The following is a 23,058-nucleotide window of genomic DNA, read 5'->3' as shown; positions in this document are numbered from 1 at the left end:
TCTTCACCCCCTCCATTTCCCCTTCTTCATCTCTCCCTCGACCCTCCATCACTCCACATGTGAGACATGTTGTCGTGGAAACGGCTTGCAGCGCTGCGTGTTTATAAGTGGAGGAGAGGCTTCGTTCAATTTCTCTCTTTTGCTTTCCGCCCTTTTGAAACAGAATAAAGCCAGTTGGAGAAAAAGAACATGAGAGAGAGAGAGAGAGAAATGGAAATGAATCACCTTCCTCCATGTTCTCCCTTTCATCTCTCTTCATATGTACCTCAGTGTTTTAATTTCCTCTTTGTCTCCGGTCATGACCCGCTTCACTATCTCTCACTTTGATAATAAGTACCAGGATGAAGGTGAAAGTCTCGTACACTCAGAGGCATATGAGCGAGGTATATGATATATGCAACTTGTTATACTAGACCAAGGGTTCCCAATCCCGTTTCTGGAGATCTATAAGGCGATCTACCTATATGGGGAGCATTTCCCAAAAGCATCATTAGCCAACTATGGTCACATGTTTTTCAGTTTTTTATTCTTTTTATTCTTTTCCTTTAGAACATTTGAATTAAGTTCTCTTGTGTTTGTATGCATGTACACAAGGCTTGCCAAATGCAGGTTTCATTTTTCTAATTTCACTCCTACTAGTCACTTTGGTGGATGCAATTCTTTTAAAAGGCATCTGAAATAATAAGCTAAGTGCAATGTAGTGCTATAAAAAATATATTTTTCAATTCATATTGATACTGAAATATCTGAAACGCTTCCAACACTTTTTTGCGGAAAATAAACTTTGCTTTCTATCTCTCTCCGACAGCGAGTCGCACACACCCGCCTCCTCTCACTCCTTTCATTTGGTCCGGATGAATGTTGTTGCTGTTACAGGGCTTGAATTTCTGCGTGGGATTGCGTATATAAAGCCGCCTCTCAGTACTAATTGAGTCCTTTTTTGCTGATTATTGCGCTTAAACAGTCAAATACACACAAATGAATGTCAAAATGCCGGTCTTGGCGAGTATTCACATAAACGCAGTCAGTTTTATATTTTAAGCGAATATAAACAGTTGAGGAAGAAAGATCATGTGTTCCAGTATAATGGATCTGTGTGTCAGGTCTAATACTGCTGCCAAATTATGAGATAACATTAAAATGTCTATATGGCAGTTTTTCCTCATGTATCAATGTCAAAAGTGTGGCTAGTGAAAATACTAAGTGGCTAGAAACTTTGGAAAACCACTAGCCACAGCGGCGGGTGAGTTAATGTCTGGCCCTGTATGTACGTACCTACTAACATAATAATAACAATAATAAACTAAGGAAGTACATTTCAGAGTCTAGGAGCAGAGGATGAGAATGCATTGTCCCCAACAGATCACAAACGTGTCTGTGAGACGGCCAGTAAACCAGCTTCTGAGGAGAGCAAATAACGCTTGGGAGTATGAGAAGTTAAAAGCGATAACAGCCAGACCATGGAGTGCCTTATATTTCAGCATAAGGATTTTATAATCAATGTGGAACCTGAACGAGAGACAGTGCAAGGACTTCAGTATTGGACTGAAGTCATTACTCCACCACCTGTGTGACATCATTACTCCACCACCTGTGACATCATTACTCCAGCACCTGTGACATCATTACTCTAACACCTGTGACATCATTACTCCACCACCTGTGTGACATCATTACTCTAACACCTGTGACATCATTACTCCACCACCTGTGTGACATCATTACTCCACCACCTGTGACATCATTACTCCACCGCCTGTGTGACATCATTACTCCACCGCCTGTGTGACATCATTTATCCACCGCCTGTGTGACATCATTACTCCACCGCCTGTGTGACATTATTACTCCACCACCTGTGACATCATTACTCCACCACCTGTGACATCATTACTCCACCACCAGTGACATCATTACTCCAGCACCTGTGACATCATTACTCCAGCACCTGTGACATCATTACTCCAGCACCTGTGACATCATTACTCCAGCACCTGTGACATCATTACTCTAACACCTGTGACATCATTACTCCACCACCTGCGTGACATCATTACTCTAACACCTGTGACATCATTACTCCACCACCTGTGACATCATTACTCCACCACCTGTGACATCATTACTCTAACACCTGTGACATCATTACTCCACCACCTGTGTGACATCATTACTCCACCGCCTGTGTGACATCATTACTCCACCACCTGTGTGACATCATTACTCTAACACCTGTGACATCATTACTCCACCACCTGTGACATCATTACTCCACCACCTGTATGACATCATTACTCTAACACCTGTGACATCATTACTCCACCACCTGTGACATCATTACTCCACCACCTGTGTGACATCATTACTCTAACACCTGTGTGACATCATTACTCCACCACCTGTGACATCATTACTCCACCACCTGTGACATCATTACTCTAACACCTGTGACATCATTACTCCGCCACATGTGACATCATTACTCTAACACCAGTGTGACATCATTACTCCACCACCTGTGACATCATTACTCTAACACCAGTGTGACATCATTACTCCACCACCTGTGTGACATCATTACTCCACCATCTGTATGACATCATACTCCACCACCTGTGTGACATCATTAGTCCACCACCTGTGACATCATTACTCCACCACTTGTGACATCAGTACTCCACCACCTGTGACATCATTACTCCACCACCTGTGTACACTAACTTTTCTACTAACCCCAGCCCAAAGCTCATCACAATGGATTTTTTTTTAATATATGCTGTTTTAATAACATTTTACAGTTACTCAGATAAGATTGTAAATATATAATTGATGAGCTGGGTATAATTTGTTCGGACCCACTTTATTTTAGGTGGCCTTAGCTAATATGTACTAACATTGTAATTAATCATTTGATACAATGCACTTATTGTGTACATACATGTTTTTACATTGTACTTACATTTGAAAAAATACCTGCATGTAATTACGTCTGTAATTAATTTCTTTAGTTATATTTGTAATTACACAGTTGACACTTCCCTTACACCTAACCCTCCCTTTAACTGACCCACCCCACCACACCTGTCCCTAACTCTACCCTTAAACTGACCCACCCCACCGCACCTGTCCCTAACTCTACCCTTAAACTGACCCACCCCACCGCACCTGTCCCTAACTCTACCCTTAAACTGACCCACCCCACCACACCTGTCCCTAACTCTACCCTTAAACTAACCCACCCCACCACACCTGACCCTAACTCTACCCTTAAACTGACCCACCCCACCACACCTGTCCCTAACTCTACCCTTAAACTAACCCACCCCACCACACCTGACCCTAACTCTACCCTTAAACTGACCCACCCCACCACACCTGTCCCTAACTCTACCCTTAAACTGACCCACACCACACCTGTCCCTAACTTTACCCTTAAACTGACCCACCCCACCACACCTGACCCTAACTCTACCCTTAAACTGACCCACCACACCACACCTGTCCCTAACTCTACCCTTAAACTGACCCACCACACCACACCTGTCCCTAACTCTACCCTTAAACTGACCCACACCATCACACCTGTCCCTAACTTTACCCTTAAACTGACCCACCCCACCACACCTGACCCTAACTCTACCCTTAAACTGACCCACCACACCACACCTGTCCCTAACTCTACCCTTAAACTGACCCACAACACCACACCTGACCCTAACTCTACCCTTAAACTGACCCACCCCACCACACCTGTCCCTAACTCTACCCTTAAACTGACCCACAGCACCACACCTGTCCCTAACTCTACCCTTAAACTGACCCACAGCACCACACCTGTCCCTAACTCTACCCTTAAACTGACCCACCCCACCACACCTGTCCCTAACTCTACCCTTAAACTGACCCACCCCACCACACCTGTCCCTAACTCTACCCTTAAACTGACCCACCCCACCACACCTGTCCCTAACTCTACCCTTAAACTGACCCACCCCACCACACCTGACCCTAACTCTACCCTTAAACTGACCCACCCCACCACACCTGTCCCTAACTCTACCCTTAAACTGACCCACCCCACCACACCTGACCCTAACTCTACCCTTAAACTGACCCACAGCACCACACCTGACCCTAACTCTACCCTTAAACTGACCCACCCCACCACACCTGACCCTAACTCTACCCTTAAACTGACCCACCCCACCACACCTGACCTTAACTCTACCCTTAAACTGACCCACCCCACCACACCTGACCCTAACTCTACCCTTAAACTGACCCACCCCACCACACCTGACCCTAACTCTACCCTTAAACTGACCCACCCCACCACACCTGACCCTAACTCTACCCTTAAACTGACCCACCCCACCACACCTGACCTTAACTCTACCCTTAAACTGACCCACCCCACCACACCTGACCCTAACTCTACCCTTAAACTGACCCACAGCACCACACCTGACCCTAACTCTACCCTTAAACTAGGGCTGGACGATATGGCCAAAATTCATATCACGATATTTTTCTTAATTTCGGTCGATACGATATAATTCCGATATCGATATGAACTATATAAAAGCTTTAGAAAAAACTACTAAGAACTGCCACAAAGGATGTCTGTACCTACAAACTTCTGAAAAATGTATTTGCCAAGTCTATGAATAGTCCTCCTATAAAATATAATATTTTAGAAATAAAACCAGTACAAATAAATTAATGTTCACCTTTTATTTGTATTTAGCCTTTATATGAAAAAGAAATGTGAAATCAACATCAAATAAACACAAGACTCTCACTTTATTAATATTAATATCTTTAAGTTTAAACTATAACATAGGCTGATTATATTATTCTTAATATAGATTAAACAAAAGTGCTTCAGCCTGGATTCAGCCTGACTCAGAATATTCTAGCGGATGGATCTTCTTCAGATGGTGGATCTGCTTCAGAGCGTACAGTGCTCCTATGCCGCAGATGCAGTTTATTGAGCATTTTCTTTTAATTTTTAAATTTCTGTGAAGAACAATTCATAGCGCTCTATTTTCCATTTATGCAAAATGATAGCATATATTTAATGCTGCATTTATTTAATTAAAAATGCAGTAAACAAGGTAATACAGTGAAATATTATTCTGATCTACATCATCTGTTCACTACGTGAATATATAGTAAAGTGTCATTTATTTCTGTGATCAAAGCTGAATTTATCATCATTAATCCAGTCTTCAGTGTCACTCATCATTCTCATATTAGGATTTGATGCTCAACAAACATTTATGATTATTATCAGTGTTGAAAACAGTTTTGTTGCTCCTTCATTGCTTTCATATATTGTCGCAATCGTCTGACTGTCGATCGTCACCTTTCAGCTCATAACGATTGTTTTCCTTCAGCTGCAGCTCCAGCGCGACAGTAAGTTTCTACGAATCCGCTTTTGGACTTTCTGTGAGAGAGCGTCCTCCTCATATTTAGATACGAATAAAATGACAGGTCATGCATAGATTATTTTTTGTCTCTGAAATTAAATCTTGATGTATTCACGTTGGTTTCTATGTTTACACTTGCCCGTGACCTCAAGAAGCGCGCAATCAACCGAGGTTAGAGAAAGCGGTCTATAGCGTCCCTGTTAACTTGCCCGCCCTCGCTCCAGGTAATGCCGTTTGGAATCCCGCTCGGAGCGGGTCGACTATGACCGGTGAGACCCAGTAAAAGTGCGGGGGACACGTCGAACCACTTCCACCCCACTGAATTAACGTTAGTCTTTCTTCTCTTATCAACTATTTCTTTCTCCTTACTTGTGGAAGTTCGTTCAGTCACATTTGTGTTGCGGTCAGGGAAACTCTTTTTGTAGCTAAAACGTGCCGCGTTGGATCTATCAGCCTACTACTGCTGAGCACTGACTGCGTTTCTGTGGTGTACGTCATCGCGCAAGTAGCCAATCATGTTCTGCTCTTTCTGACGGCTGCGCCCTGAACGTCAGTCAGTGAGGAATGCTGTAATATATTTTATCGAAATATCGGAAATGTGTTTAAAAATCATATCACCGTTATTGAAAAAAATTATATCGCGATATATATTGATATTGAATTATTGTCCAGCCCTACCTTAAACTGACCCACAGCACCACACCACACCTGGCCCTAACTCTACCCTTAAACTGACCCACCCCACCACACCGGACCCTAACTCTACCCTTAAACTGACCCACACCACCACACCTGACCCTAACTCTACCCTTAAACTGACCCACACCACCACACCTGACCCTAACTCTACCCTTAAACTGACCCACACCACCACACCTGACCCTAACTCTACCCTTAAACTGACCCACAGCACCACACCACACCTGACCCTAACTCTACCCTTAAACTGACCCACAGCACCACACCTGACCCTAACTCTACCCTTAAACTGACCCACAGCACCACACCTGACCCTAACTCTACCCTTAAACTGACCCACCCCACCACACCTGACCCTAACTCTACCCTTAAACTGACCCACCCCACCACACCTGACCCTAACTCTACCCTTAAACTGACCCACAGCACCACACCTGACCCTAACTCTACCCTTAAACTGACCCACCCCACCACACCTGTCCCTAACTCAACCCTTAAACTGACCCACCCCACCACACCTGACCCTAACTCTACCCTTAAACTGACCCACAACACCACACCTGACCCTAACTCTACCCTTAAACTGACCCACAGCACCACACCTGACCCTAACTCTACCCTTAAACTGACCCACAGCACCACACCACACCTGACCCTAACTCTACCCTTAAACTGACCCACCCCACCACACCTGTCCCTAACTCTACCCTTAAACTGACCCACAGCACCACACCTGACCCTAACTCTACCCTTAAACTGACCCACAGCACCACACCTGACCCTAACTCTACCCTTAAACTGACCCACCCCACCACACCTGACCCTAACTCTACCCTTAAACTGACCCACAACACCACACCTGACCCTAACTCTACCCTTAAACTGACCCACAGCACCACACCACACCTGACCCTAACTCTACCCTTAAACTGACCCACCCCACCACACCTGTCCCTAACTCAACCCTTAAACTGACCCACCCCACCACACCTGACCCTAACTCTACCCTTAAACTGACCCACAACACCACACCTGACCCTAACTCTACCCTTAAACTGACCCACAGCACCACACCTGACCCTAACTCTACCCTTAAACTGACCCACAGCACCACACCACACCTGACCCTAACTCTACCCTTAAACTGACCCACCCCACCACACCTGTCCCTAACTCTACCCTTAAACTGACCCACAGCACCACACCTGACCCTAACTCTACCCTTAAACTGACCCACAGCACCACACCTGACCCTAACTCTACCCTTAAACTGACCCACAGCACCACACCTGTCCTTAACTCTACCCTTAAACTGACCCACAGCACCACACCTGACCCTAACTCTACCCTTAAACTAACCCACAGCACCACACCCCACCTGACCCTAACTCTACCCTTAAACTGACCCATCCCACCACACCTGTCCCTAACTCTACCCTTAAACTGACCCACCCCACCACACCTGTCCCTAACTCTACCCTTAAACTGACCCACACCGCCACACCTGTCCCTAACTCTACCCTTAAACTGACCCACCCCACCACACCTGACCCTAACTCAACCCTTAAACTGACCCACCCCACCACACCTGACCCTAACTCTACCCTTAAACTGACCCACAGCACCACACCTGACCCTAACTCTACCCTTAAACTGACCCACCCCACCACACCTGACCCTAACTCTACCCTTAAACTGACCCACCCCACCACACCTGACCCTAACTCTACCCTTAAACTGACCCACAGCACCACACCTGACCCTAACTCTCCCCCTTAAACTGACCCACCCCACCACACCTGACCCTAACTCTCCCCCTTAAACTGACCCACCCCACCACACCTGTCCCTAACTCTACCCTTAAACTGACCCACAGCACCACACCTGACCCTAACTCTACCCTTAAACTGACCCACCCCACCACACCTGTCCCTAACTCTACCCTTAAACTGACCCACAGCACCACACCTGACCCTAACTCTACCCTTAAACTGACCCACAGCACCACACCTGACCCTAACTCTACCTGTATCCAGCTCAATATCAGCAAAAGTGTTTTGCAATACAATTTGAATACAGTAAGTACATTGTACTTATTTTTTGATGTAAGTACATAGTACTTAAGGCCACCTAATATAAAGTGGGGCCATTTATTTCCCCCCCCCCCAAAATTCTGCCAATGGTAACTGCAAATCCACTTATCACAGTCAGTGGTTTCTGTGGATTGCAACGATTAATTTGTTTTTCTTTTGGCACTCTGTAAAAAATAGCTCAGATTTCATGTCAAATCCATTGGTACAGTCAATCGCATTGAATGTGTTCTGTGCATTTTTCGATAAACACCAACACGTCTTTTGGGTGTAATCAGTGACTCCGCCTACTGTGACATCATATGAATATCTTAATACAGCATATAAAGGATGTGCCTGAGGAGATTGTGATCATGTGTGTGTGTGTATGAACTTTTCAATACTGTAAAACCCTTTAGTTTTGCGTGGTACATCCCTGCATAAAAACCATTATGTGAGCATTTACTGACACACACACACATGGCTCATATTACATATATAAAACACAGATGTCCATGTGTATATAGCTGTGTTTGTTCTCGGCTTGTGTTTTTCTACAACACAAGCCCTTTAATCAAGCTTGTACGTCTATGAAGAACTTCGCTGACAAGAGCAATAGATCCCCCTGTCAGCGTACATTAAACACACCGTGTGTTTGCGTGCATGTTCATTAATTATACTCCGCCTTTCTATGGCATTTTGCATTTTGACAGTTATGCCAATAAAGCACTATTGAACTGAAACTAAATTGTGTCAGTGTGTGAGAGAGAATGAGACTCTGTCTCCCCATGTTTGTGTTTGTCAATAATAATATCAGTCTCATGAATGGATATTTTGAGTTTAATAAAGTCAATAGACTGATTTTCTCTCTCTCTCTCTCACACACACACACACACACACACACACACACACACACACACACACACACACACACACACACACACCTTTACTCTGCCGTCTGAAGCACTCCTGTCCGTCTCAACCCGTTGTCTTCAGCCAGACAGTCCGCCACGCTGTCGCCAGGGTTACCGCTCCATTGTGTATCCCGTTGCCAGGTAGCCAGTCGCTGTGGCAATGATGGAGAATCCAAACAGTGGGGTTCTGATATAAATCTTCCCTCCTGTTTTCATTTCTTGTTTTTTCTTCCATCCCCTCTTTCTCTCGGTGTCTCCCATCTGCTGCGAAAAGGGGCATAGCGACCTGTGAGAAACTGGACACAGCAAACAATAAGAGCGACGGACAGATGTCGTGTTTGTTTTCTTTTCCCCATTGCCTCCATCTTCCCCAGCCTTTAATGATTGTCTCGATTTAGTCATTAATTTCAGTGTCTCAGCTAGGTCACTCGGCTCTTTCTGTTATTATTAGCAGTGTTGGAGAGAAAAAAAGGCCCTAGAGTTTTAGAAGAGATAATGTTTGTCATAGTAGCTCATATTAAACAGCATCTTAAATTGTGCAGCTTGTTGAGGAGGTGATAAGGCTCTTTCAGGAGGTGAAAAGGCTCTTACTTTTGCATGGTGATAAGGCTGGGTATTATTGACATTTTGATTTTGATTCAATTCAATTCGATATTGATTATTTTGGATATACAGTACTGTGCAAAAGTCTTTGTTGGCACGTTAGTACTCAGCGAGCTATTCTGTCTAATAGCCGCCCAAACACAGCCCTGACGTTTAGGCTAAAACGAGTCAAAATTTAGGCTGTCAGTAAAAATGTAATAGATGTCTAACCATAGCCCAATAATAGACTAGTCATCTAGAACTTGAAGATGTTAAAGAAATGAAACCAAAAACTCTTGTAATCACTGTTGGCTTTGCTTACATGATGGAGTATCATACATCTCACCAGATATTTAGGCACAAAGGACCAAATGCAAGGTTATTTTGGTTTGAATAGTTAACAGAGATGGTGAAATGACAACTACTGCTTGCTGAGTATTTTCACTTAAAAAAATGGGTTTAAGCCAGTTAATTATGTCAACGTCAATGTCAGCTTAATTTATATAGCACCATTAAGACCAATAAAGGTTGACCAATGTGCTGCACAATAAAAACTTACAAACTAGACAATCCAATTAAATTACTAAAATACAGAGCAATACAGCATCCTCACTGATTATATGCCAAAAAAAAAAAAATCGATAACCAATATTTAAAAATAGATAGTGAAGATGAAGATCTAATACAAAAGGGCAGAGCATTCCACAATCTGAGGGACGCTACTGTAGCGGCACGGTTGCCCCTGTGTTTCAGCTTCGAATTTGGGATGTAAATCAATCTTTGGTTAGACGACCAGAGAGACAGAACTGGACAATGTTCAGTCAATAAACCCAAAAGTTAAGGAGGAGCCAAACCGTTTAACGATTTGAACAATGATAGAAGAATTTTGAAATTTACTCGATACCATGCAGGCAAACCAGAGCCAGTTTATAAAGAACTCTTACATCAGAAATAAAAACTAAATATCTAATCATGTTTGCTTTTGGTTTACCTGAATCATTGAAAGTTAGTAGCAAAACATTGGCCAATAAAGGTAGATTAAATGCATAAAAATACTTGTTAAATTTAATATTTAATTATTGGAGGTTTGTGTAGTATTCTGATTTTACATTTGACTGATTTTATTCATTTTGAGGAGTACTTAATCTTTATTGTGCAAGCTAGATGAAAAAAAGCTCACAAATAGTCTAGAACTACAATAACCTGTTCACACATCTTTGCACTTACTCTCGATTTTTCTCAACATGGGGAGAAGATAGCTGTCAGTCAAATAAATGTGAAAAAGTAACTCAGATATTTTGTTGTAAATTTAAAAAATAATGCGTTACTTTACTAGTTACATGAAAAAGTAATCTGATTACGCAACTCAAGTTACATGTAATGCATTACCCCCTACACTGATAATGTTATATCTTAAAAATTTTAAATGTTAGATGCGAATAATCGTAATTACAGAATTTTTTTCCTGAAGTAGTTATTGTTTAATCCATTGACAGCACAAACACATACTGTAGATATATAGAAACATATATACACATACATATGTATGTATGTATGTATGTATGTACTGTATGTATGTACTGTATGTACTGTATGTATGTATGTATGTACTGTATGTATGTATGTATGTATGTATGTACTGTATGTACTGTATGTATGTATGTATGTATGTATGTATGTATGTACTGTATGTACTGTATGTATGTATGTATGTATGTATGTATGTACTGTATGTATGTATGTATGTATGTATGTATGTACTGTATACTATGTATGTATGTATGTATGTATGTATGTATGTATGTATGTATGTATGTATGTACTGTATGTATGTACTGTATGTACTGTATGTATGTATGTATGTACTGTATGTATGTACTGTATGTATGTATGTACTGTATGTATGTATGTATGTACTGTATGTATGTATGTATGTACTGTATGTATGTATGTATGTATGTATGTACTGTATGTATGTATGTACTGTATGTATGTATGTATGTACTGTATGTATGTATGTATGTACTGTATGTATGTACTGTATGTATGTATGTATGTATGTATGTACTGTATGTATGTATGTACTGTATGTATGTATGTATGTACTGTATGTACTGTATGTATGTATGTATGTACTGTATGTATGTACTGTATGTATGTATGTATGTATGTACTGTATGTATGTATGTACTGTATGTATGTATGTACTGTATGTATGTATGTATGTATGTATGTACTGTATGTATGTATGTATGTACTGTATGTATGTATGTACTGTATGTATGTATGTACTGTATGTATGTATGTATGTATGTACTGTATGTATGTATGTACTGTATGTATGTATGTATGTACTGTATGTACTGTATGTATGTATGTATGTACTGTATGTATGTACTGTATGTATGTACTGTATGTATGTATGTACTGTATGTATGTACTGTATGTATGTATGTACTGTATGTATGTACTGTATGTACTGTATGTATGTATGTATGTACTGTATTTATGTACTGTATGTATGTATGTATGTATGTATGTATGTATGTGTATGTACTGTATGTACTGTATGTATGTACTGTATGTATGTATGTATGTACTGTATGTACTGTATATATATATATATAGTAAGTAAACCTAATATATATATAAAAACAACCTTGCTACTGTACTGTACTAGACTAACTGGGACTTGTCACAGCATTTTATATTGTACTTTTGTTGATTCAACTGCTTCTATTGCACTCCTAATTTTTGGACAAAAGCGTTTGCTTAATCATTAAATGTAAATGTTAACTAAAACACCCTAGCGACCACAAAGAAAACTAAAGACAGCTTCAAACACCTTAGCAACCACACAGCAACTCCCTGGCAGTGGCAAACACCCATGACACTCTTGCATTATGACAGTGAGTTTTACAGGGACAATCACCACTCACATTTTCTTCTGACCTCTCATTTAATTTGTTCTCAATGTCCTGGCAACAAACCCTGAGCAACTGCAGACATGATCACTCTCGCTCTCTCCATCCATCTATCAGTCAGTCTCTGGTGTTGTGTATTACGTGCGCATCAGTGATGTCCTGTCTATGTGGTGATAATCATGATACAAACTGGCCTTCATAGTCACAGGAGAACAGAATGGAGTATGCATCTGATGTCTGAATCTGAAATCAGCGTGTGATAGAGTGTGTGTGTGCGTGTGTGTGGCGCAGACGTGGAGAAAATGCTTCGCTGATTTGTATGGTAATACCGCCTGTTCGCGCAGCGGGTTCTGCCTCCTGAAACCATCAGAAAGAGAGAGAGAAAAAGAGTGTGTGGAGACAAGAGTGAGCCGCGGGTCAGTAATGTCCACAACGACGTATGTGTGAATGGATGTCTGCTCACCTATATACTGTACGTGTGAGGTGAAGTATAGACTACCATAAATCCAATCTTAGCTTCATTATAAGTGTGCTGCATGTGTGAGACAGGGTGCTATATGCTGAAATACAAGGGATCCCTATGGATCCCATATCTCCTACTCTTTCTTTCCCTGGAGTGGGCTATTTACAAAGTTTGAGTCCCAAGGGAATATCGACCATCTTCTAGCAACCAAATAAACACCTTATGGTTCCTGTCGTCCTGTCTGTCCGTCTGTCTTCGGCTCTCCACCTGCGAGATGTGAGCCTCCCACCTCTTTTTCATCTGCAGCGTTTGCTCTCCCTGTCTGTTTCCTCACACTCATCTTCTCTCTCTCTCGAGGGCTGAGATTGAATCAGCGCCTTGACCCTCAGCACAGCACCTGCGCCTCTTCAAATGACTAACCTGAAGAGGAGGAGGGAAAGAATTATGGGTAGAAAGCGTACTATGGCGCCTTACGTGCACAATAGTTTCATTTCCTGCTACATTGTGACTTGTCCATTCAGGCCTTTTTAGTTCCTGAAACTGAAACATTCAAGTGTTGCGACTCATTACGTTGAGTGAATCAGCGAGGGATCGGACGGGTCTCTGGTCAAAGGAAAGAATAAGCACAAATGAGATCTCGTCAGTGTCTCGATTGTTTCTCCTAGACGGCTTTTGAATTGAGAGCAGATGGGAGAGTGCTCCGCTTCTAGGAATTTTCTCCTATGAAAAAAACCCTATAGCAATGTCACTTCTCTAAAGATGAGATCTCAACAATAGTCATCTGTAAAACGAAATATTTCTCCTAAAAAAAAATGTCTACATAAAACTCCTAGCCTAGAAATCTAGACACACCCTAGCGGCAGCAAATCTAATTTGCCGCGAGTGTCGTCTAGCAACTTTAAATACACTTCTGAGCTGTAAACGACAAACTCTGGTCGGGCCAATCACATCGTGCATAGAGTCATGGGCGGGGCTTAACATAATGACGGCCGAGTTGCATTTGTGTGCTTCTTGTAAACACAGAAGCTGGCAGACGGCGGTCTTTCGAATCAGCTTTGACCGCGACTCTGGAAGATTTGGAGTTAAGCTTTTCTCTGAGAAAAGAACAAAGAACGGCACTGAAGTCATTCTTAAGAAGGGAAGATGTGTTCAGAGTTTTGCCGACCGGATACGGCGAAAGTTTAATCTTTCAACAAGCTCTGCTTCACCTTTGTTACTCTGGTTGGTTGTAGCGCTATCCAATTGTGTGCGCGCCGTGCAGAGGGAGTTTGAAAGACTATCGTTTATCCGCCCCTCGGATTGAGCTGTCAATGGTGAGTTTCCAGACCAAACATCTTGATGTGGGTCTGGCTTGTCAGGCTATAAAACTCCTGAGATAAGGAAAAAAAAACGTTTCAAGAAAAAAAAAAAAAGGATATATAATTTGTAGATAAACACTATATTAGGGCTGCATGAAATTATGTTTTAGCATCGATATCGCGATGTGCGCATCCACGATAGACACGTATAAGGATGTGCGATGTCAAGTACAAGGATCGGATGTCACGTATAGGGATCATAGTTGATCCGTAGGGGCCAGCTGCACCTCGGTTCAGAACGCATGTGATTCGCAAATTAATTGCAAAGTTTAATCACCATAGAGTGAAAGTTCATCAGTCAAACCAGGCATCAACTGCACACACAGAGACACGTAGACAGCACGTGAATGCTGAATTCAGGTTTGTTTAAGTCATAATACCCGTCTCAGCGAGTATCCTCATGAACACAGTCGAGAAAGAAAATGGATGCGTGTCATTTATATTAAAGCGATAGTTCACCCCAAAATAAAAATGTAATGTTCCCCCAGGGCATCCAAGATATAGGTGACTTTATTTCTTCAGTAGAACACAAATGAAGATTTTTAGCTCTAACCGTTGCAGTCTGTCAGTCGTATAATGCATGTCAAAGGTAACAAAATCTATGAGAGTAAAAAACATGCACAGAAAAATCCAGATTAAACACTGTGGCTCGTAACAACACATTGATGTCTTAAGACACGAAACGATCAGTTTGTGTGAGAAACCATCACAGACATCAATGTGTTGTTACGAGCCGCAGGGTTTAATAAGGATCTTACTGTGCATGTTTTTTTACTCTTATAGATTTTGTTACCATTCACATACAAGACTGACATACTTTCCGTGCATTCGTCTTAAAGGGACAGCAGCCTAATTTACCAGCAGTTGTTTGTGTCACGTTACCACTGTGCAGGCTGGTGGTGGTGGTGTAATGGTGTGGGGGATGTTTTATTGGCACACTTTAGGCCCCTTAGTGCCAATTGGGCATCGTTTAAATGCTACGGTCTACCTGAGCATTGTTTCTGACCATGTCCATCCCTTTATGACCACCATGTACCCATCCTCTGATGGCTACTTTCAGCAGGATAATGCACCATGTCACAAAGCTAGAAACATTTCAAATTGGTTTCTTGAACATGACAGTGAGTTCACTTTACTAAAATGGCTCCACAGTCACCAGATCTCAACACAATAGAGCATCTTTGGGATGTGGTGGAACGGGAGCTTCGTGCCCTGGATGTGCATCCCACAAATCTCCATCAACTGCAAGATGCTCTCCTATCAATATGGGCCAACATTTCTAAAGAATGCTTTCAGCACCTTGTTGAACCAATGCCATGTAGAACTACGGCAGTTCTGAAGGTGAAAGGGGGTCAAACACAGTATTAGTATGGTGTTCCTAATAATCCTTTAGGTGAGTGTATATACAGCTCTGAAAAAAATTAAGAGACCACTTTGAGAATTAAATGTTAAGCGGTCTCAATTATATATATATATATATATATATATATATATATATATATATATATATATATATATATATATATATATATATATATATATATATATATATATATTTGTCTATATTGAATGTATGCATGTATTTATTTATATATACATACATTGAATACACACACATTATATCTGCATTTGCATTTTTAGCTACTAGTTTTTTTTGTTTTTACAATAACAGATTTTTTGCAACAATGGTGACAGCAGTGAAAAATATTTATATTTTTGATATACGTATATGAAAGAGCATCTAACATGTGTTTGCTCAACCTCAGTCTTGTGGTCTTACGGGAGATACCTTGACAGTCAACAGAGCAGTGTTGGCAGAGTAGGACACATTATGTTAGAAAGGCCTCATAAAACTGGAACGCTTGTAAAAGTCACAAGCACACAATAAGTATCCGTCTTAAACACTCCAGCGGTTTTGAACCAGGCCTTTCTTCTTTTATTAACCATCATCTCTCTGCATCTCTCATTCACCGCCTGCTTCCTCATTTCCCGTTTTCCTCCTTCCTCTCCTCATCTCCATCTCTCCCTCCGTCTGTAGTGACCCTGTTTCCCTCGCTCTCCAACAGAAGGTGGTGGGGAATCTCCGGAGACAAATCCAGAAACAATGAATGGAAATGGGACAGTGGCTGAATACATTTGCCACCACTGAAAGAGGGAGAATGAGATGAAAAGATACATAGATGGATTGTGTTCATCTTCAGGAGTGCATCTTTTGCCTGTATGACACGTGTGTGTGTGTGTGTGTGTGTGTGTGTGTGTGTGTGTGTGTGTGTAGCCTCATGTTCACCCAACAGGCTTTGCCATTGATGCAACATAATTATGACAAGCTCTCCGCTGTACATCAGTGTGTGTTTCGCACTGTACGTGCATCGCCACACACACTGATTTATCTGGTGTCCCCCGGCAGGCATCACCGCATTCATCAGTGCAGGATTAGAGAGGCATCAGGCTGAGAGACGGATCGATACTGAAATATATAAATAATCGCTAACAACTGACCCAGGATCAGCTGCCGAGGCAACAAGTGGTGACTGCAGCGCTGCTCTCTGACAGCAGAGGGAGAACAAGAACTGCCCGCCGCAAAAACACCCCAAAAGAAACCATTACTACACATCAAACACATGCTCGCGGCACAAAGCTTTCACACTGCTATTGCTGCATTCAAACTAATTCTTTCATGGGTGGGCACACGACAGCTGGCAGAGGGATTGGTTGTGCGTGTAAGAAAAACGGAGATGAAATACAGTAGATGTGTGTGAAAGAGTGAAAGTGTCCGCAGCTGCTTTTCATTGTGGAGAACGAGAAAGTTGAGTGGCGTTTTTATGAAGCAAAAGCACGGAGAGTAGGATGCGCACAATCCACAGACTCTACACACACACACACACACACACACACACAGATCGCACTGGCTGCAGGGCAAATGCACAAAAATACAAACGCATCCACACACTGTAGTGTTCGTTCCTGAAACAGAAAGCTCTGAGATTCAAACCTAATGGAAACCATATTGCCGGAGAAAACGAGTGTTTTCCGTGTGCATTAGTATGTGATTGATGGCTTTTGCATTCTGGTGAACATGTACTTCCATATTCTGTTAATTAAACAGACTCATTTAGTGGGTCTGTATGAATTAATGTCTACACACACACACTCACAGAGTCGTGTGGAATAATATTAGCACTCTAGTGGCGTGACGCTCACAGCTGTAATTAGTTGAGTACACTCAGCTAACTGAACAAACTCACTCGCTCTCTCCATCCACAGTGTGGTGAAACTAGAAAACGCTGTTTCCAGGTACATATCTGCATAATTAAACCTGTTTCAAATGCATTCAATTTAAGGTCTGGAATTAGATTTGACAGGACTTAATTATTTCTGCCTTAACCACAAAAAGTGACATTTAAAAATTGCGCTTTTTAAAGCTTGATGAAGCTATTTTGGAAGAGACATTTGCAGCAGATAGTATTTTACCCAGCAGTAAAACAGCCACACAGAGGGTTTCCATGATGCTGAGGACTTTACATCTACTTTTAGCATTTTTATACTGATCGAAAGACATTTCCTATCACTTAAATCTACATATAACTAAACAAAAAGCCCTACATTTCATTCAGCCACTATTTATTATCATTGTAACTTGCACAAATGTAGGCCTTTTTAATATCCTTGTGAATTTTGGTCCCCACAATGGGAGTAAAAACCTGACCCACTCTCTCACATACACACACACAAACACACAATGGGTTTCCATGCTTTATGGGGACTTACCTGAGACATAGTCCTAACCCTAAACCTACCCATCACAGAAAACCTTCAGCATTTTTACATTTTCAAAAAATATCTCGTATTTGGTGATCTCAATTTTATATTACATAACATGTGGCATACAAACTGTATTTTCTATCCCCTGCTCCTACCCCTAAACCTACCCATCACAGGAAACATTCTACATTTTTACTTTCTAAAAAAAACTCATCCTGTATGTTTTATAAACATTTTGAAAAGTGGAGACATATACCTATATCATTATACACATTTGGGTCCTCATATGTCACAAAAACATGCACACAAAGTTAGCTATCTAAATTAAATATACCACACTAACATCCTAATCCAAATGATACAAATGTGAATAGTATTTTGAAGAGTGGACGACATCCTCAGATGTCCATCCTCAAGAGGACATCCTCTAAAAAAGCAGGCTTTATATATTCTAAGACATTTTTTAGCATATACGTCCCCAACTACAAACACTTAAGACTCACTCACACATCCACAAAGAGCCAAATCATAAATAAAGCAAGTAAAAACAACACAGTGTATCACTATTGTACTAAAACGTCCTCATACTTCCCTTAAATAACGTGTTACACACCCACAGACACATGGTCTGTTAATGCAACACTGCTTTATGTGTTGGATAATGACAGAGCACTTCAAGAACAAAGAAAATAATATATTTTTCTCTTTCTACTACAGCAAACAATTGTGTGTGTGTGTGTGTGTGTGTGCGCGAGCATTCTGCACGCTTCAGTTGAACGGATAACTGCAAAATCACTATTTTGGTCTTCTACACGTTGTCCTGTACTATATATTGACGTATATTGCATACGATATAGGAGGATTTTATGAAAAAAAACAAAAATGCATCATGTGCTTGGCATCATGTCGTGCCAAACCGTTCTGCAGAACACAAAAGATATGTTGAAGCACACCGAGGCACAAATAACATTAGACCCCATTGACTTAAATACAGTTTAGACAAAGGGGACACAAAAGAAACAAAAATCATACAGGTTTGGAACGACATGACAGCATGTAAATGAACTATGATCTGGATTTTGCATTTTGTCTTCAACTGGCCATTTCTGTAGTGCACTTGTATTTGTCCTCACCAAGTGAGCGATTTGGGACAGGGCCCAAACGGAATTGCAAAACATGCATATTTTTCCTCCAAAGAAAAGTTTCCCAAACACCCCTGATTCAGTGTTTAAATCAAACTAAAGCATGTTTATATATAGTTGTCTCTGTACATTAAGCTGTGCTAGGAGAGTGTATTTTAACCTCTCCTTTAAGCACTAACCTCAGAAAATAATTGCTTAGACAATTATTGTATTGCAAACAGACATTTTTATTGTAACGCATGAGTGCGTTTAACTGCAATAGAATTCAAATGTCCATTATAATACTGTACGAATAACACACACACGCGCACACACACACACGCGCGCACACACACACACACACACACACACACACACACCTCAATGCTTTTTCCTGCCCATGTGATTTTCACATCATATATTGTATCCATATGGACATAACACTCAATAAAACCGCACAGCAGAACAGAGTTTACCTAGAGAAAAAGAGAAGACATTATACCTGCTCAAATGCACAAAAATAGCATTACATCTTTCTTGCTCCATCTTAGAACAAACCATAGCTTAGAGAAGAAGAAGAAAAAAAAATCTACCTCCCCGTGCACACACCCGCAGGACAGAGAGAGAGAGATGGGTGTGTGTGTTGTAGACTCATACTAGCGCAATATTGTTCCAAATGTCAGGGATGAGACACCAACCCCACAGAGACTGCGGGAGCTGTCAGCACACACGCGCCTCTCCTCTCTCTTCCTGTCTCACTCTATCACTCCATCTTTCTTTCCCTCCTTTCCTGGATTTTCAACCCATAATGCACACAATCTCTCTATCTATCTCTCTCTCTCTCGCTCTCTCAGTCAGTCAAACTCCTCTTCCCTTCATTTTATAGAGGTGAGTATTTTTAAAGGCCACAGATTGTGGTGGTATAGGGCCGATAAGGTCTTATGGGAGATTAGAGCTCATGTCAGTTATTGCTTTTTCCTCCTGCCATAATGAGGCCCGACAAGCTTCAAGAGAATTACGTATAGAATTCACACACTCGCACACACACACACACACACACACACACACACACACACACACACACACACACACACACACACACACACACACACACACACACACACACACACACACACACACACACACAAACACACACACAGGGTTTTCATGTTTTATGGGGACTTTCCATAGACATAATGATTTTTATATTGCACAAAATGTATATTATTTCACTTAACCCTAAACTATCCATCACAGAAAACTTTCTGCATTTTTACATTTTCAAAAAACATCAAGAAAAATGTCCCAAAAAGGACCTAGGATATAGCCATATATACCTATATATTATATATATATATATATATATATATATATATATATATATATATATATATATATATATATATATATATATATATATATATAATGCCAAAATTCCACACCGCATATAAATATATAAAAAAAAAAAATTTGAACATCATATTGAATCAATAAAGATATATTGAGATTTAAAACTTGGTCTATACTTAAAACCCTGCCCATGCTGAAATCTCACTGGAACAAACATGGACAGAGAGAGACACTGGATATACAAGAAACACCAAAGTATTCAGTCTAAAGAAGTAACACTAAAATCATGAAAACACAAGCATTGTGCAAACCCATCTACGGTACACACTCTTCTGATCGACTTCGGACTGACTACATCTCATCACGGAATTGCCACGTTTGGGGTAGATACAAATCATTGTTTCTTAATATTTTTTGGTGTTGCGTTTAGACAGGACACAATGCTATGAAATGAATTACCAAGCCCCTAAAAAGTTGTTTTTTAGGGGTCATGACTGATCGCCAACAAGTGAGCCAAGACCACCAATGGTGTCCCATTAAAAGAATGCATAACAAGAGTGCCAATAAAAGAAAACCAAGACTGACATGAAGCTAACGACGACCTCAAAGTCACATAAACACACACACACACACACACACACACACACACACACACACACACACACACACACACACACACACACACACACACACACACACACACACACACACACAGACACAGACACACACACAACGGTGAGCTTTAAATAATGTGACTGCAGTGACACCGGTGAGAATTTATGCCCGTCTTCCGCTTTGCAGCGCACACAAACACACACATGCGACGGCAGATAAACGCACATGTGCGTAGCATGTGTTACGGTGGTTCAAATTAAGCCGGTTGTAAATCTCGTTTTTGTTAATTAGACAGAAATGAAGGTTTAAGATAAATGTTGCCATGTGCTCTACATCACAGTGTGTGAAATGTGGTGCTCCGGCTTCCTGTTTTAAAAGAGCCGCATATGAGGGCGAGTGTGCGTCTAACAAGGAGGTGTGACATCAAGGGTACGACCGCAAAGGCTGGTAAACGGCGCCATCCGGACAGAAAGAGCCACAGAATGCCACTGACTTCGGGGACAGGATCGAGCTGCGGCATGTCTCGCTCCTTACGGGAATGGAACAACAGATTTATTTTTTAAAGGGATATAAAATGAAGTGGGAAACTCCCAGCTAGGGTTTTAATCTTAAGACACACACACATACACACACACACACACACACACACACACACTCACATATGCTTTAGCTGTGGGAACAGAGTCAAAGGACCTGTTGTTGATTCATAGACTGGGGCGAGAGTGGTTTTTGCTTGGACTAGGGCTGGTGTGCCGCCTGGATATTAACTTTAGGCTCAATCCTATAGAGGCTTAACCCCTAAACCCCAACTAACCAAACCCCCCTTTAACCTCAACAAACCTCCCCCCATGACCTTATGCCATCAGTTTCTCTTACAGTGACCTCTGACCTCCCTCTCCACACACACACACACACACACACACACACACACACACACACACACATCCTCACCCGTCTGTTTCTCTTTTCTCCACTACAAGAGCACAAATTAGGATCCCATCTGAAAAAACAGTCCGCTCAGATAAGCGCATCGGCTTTGAATGATGCCGTTACGTTGATTCAGCGTCGATACAACGCTGAAGATAGCCAGGTGCCTGCAGCGTTAGTGGAGATAAGGTAACAATTGCACACCGGACAAACGTTTGCTTAATGTAAGGCATCAAGCTGGAATCTTGCTGGCCTAAACGTTTTTAACCAGATAAAAAGAAGCTAAGCTGGAAAAGTGGGGTGCTTTTAAAAGCGGCGAATGGCACAATGATAAAGAGAGCGCGAGTTTGTGTGTGCGTGCGCAGAAAGCCAAGGAAAAAAAATGAAAAAGCGACTTAATGACGGCAATCACTGTAAAGAAGGTGCGAATTGGCACTGGCAGCAAGATCAAATCAAAACGCCACAGGAGAGAAGGAACAAGAGAGAGAAAGAGAGCTATGTACTGTCTTTACAAAAAGGACAGAAGGGCAGAGAACAAAGACGAAAGAAAGGACAGGAAACCACTGCGAATGAATCATGAGAAACAAAATCAGATGAAAAGCAAGACCTTTACAAGAAGAGTTCACCCAAAAATGAAAATTGGCTAATGATTTACTACATTTGGAAGGACAATGTTTGGAAGAGAGTGAATCGTGCGTCTAATTTAAACCAATGCAGATTATTCACTTTAAACTGAAAATGAATGGTGGAACAGAAGAGAGTGAACTGTAACTATACAGTAACACTATAAAATAAAGGCATTTTAAAACAAATAAATAAATACTAATATACACAACCTATAC

The 23,058-nt window shown here is 41.4% G+C and overlaps 1 protein-coding gene across 1 annotated transcript in view; it reads right to left on the bottom strand.

Annotated features, from left to right (window-relative positions):
* serpinh2 (serine (or cysteine) peptidase inhibitor, clade H, member 2) overlaps nucleotides 1-23,058 on the bottom strand; it is a 204,126-nt gene that overhangs the window by 132,412 nt on the left and 48,656 nt on the right. The window contains exons 4-5 of the mRNA XM_067446540.1: nucleotides 13,303-13,503; nucleotides 9,145-9,410 (exon numbers count right to left, since the gene is read on the bottom strand). The gene's annotated coding sequence lies outside the window, so the exon portion shown is untranslated. The remainder of the gene's footprint in view (nucleotides 1-9,144; nucleotides 9,411-13,302; nucleotides 13,504-23,058) is intronic.

The sequence above is a fragment of the Pseudorasbora parva genome, chromosome 1 (genome assembly GCF_024679245.1).
Source record: "Pseudorasbora parva isolate DD20220531a chromosome 1, ASM2467924v1, whole genome shotgun sequence".
Lineage (NCBI taxonomy): Eukaryota > Metazoa > Chordata > Actinopteri > Cypriniformes > Gobionidae > Pseudorasbora > Pseudorasbora parva.
The sequence above is the reverse complement of the archived record's forward strand: the minus strand, read 5'-3'. Positions and strand labels throughout refer to the sequence as shown.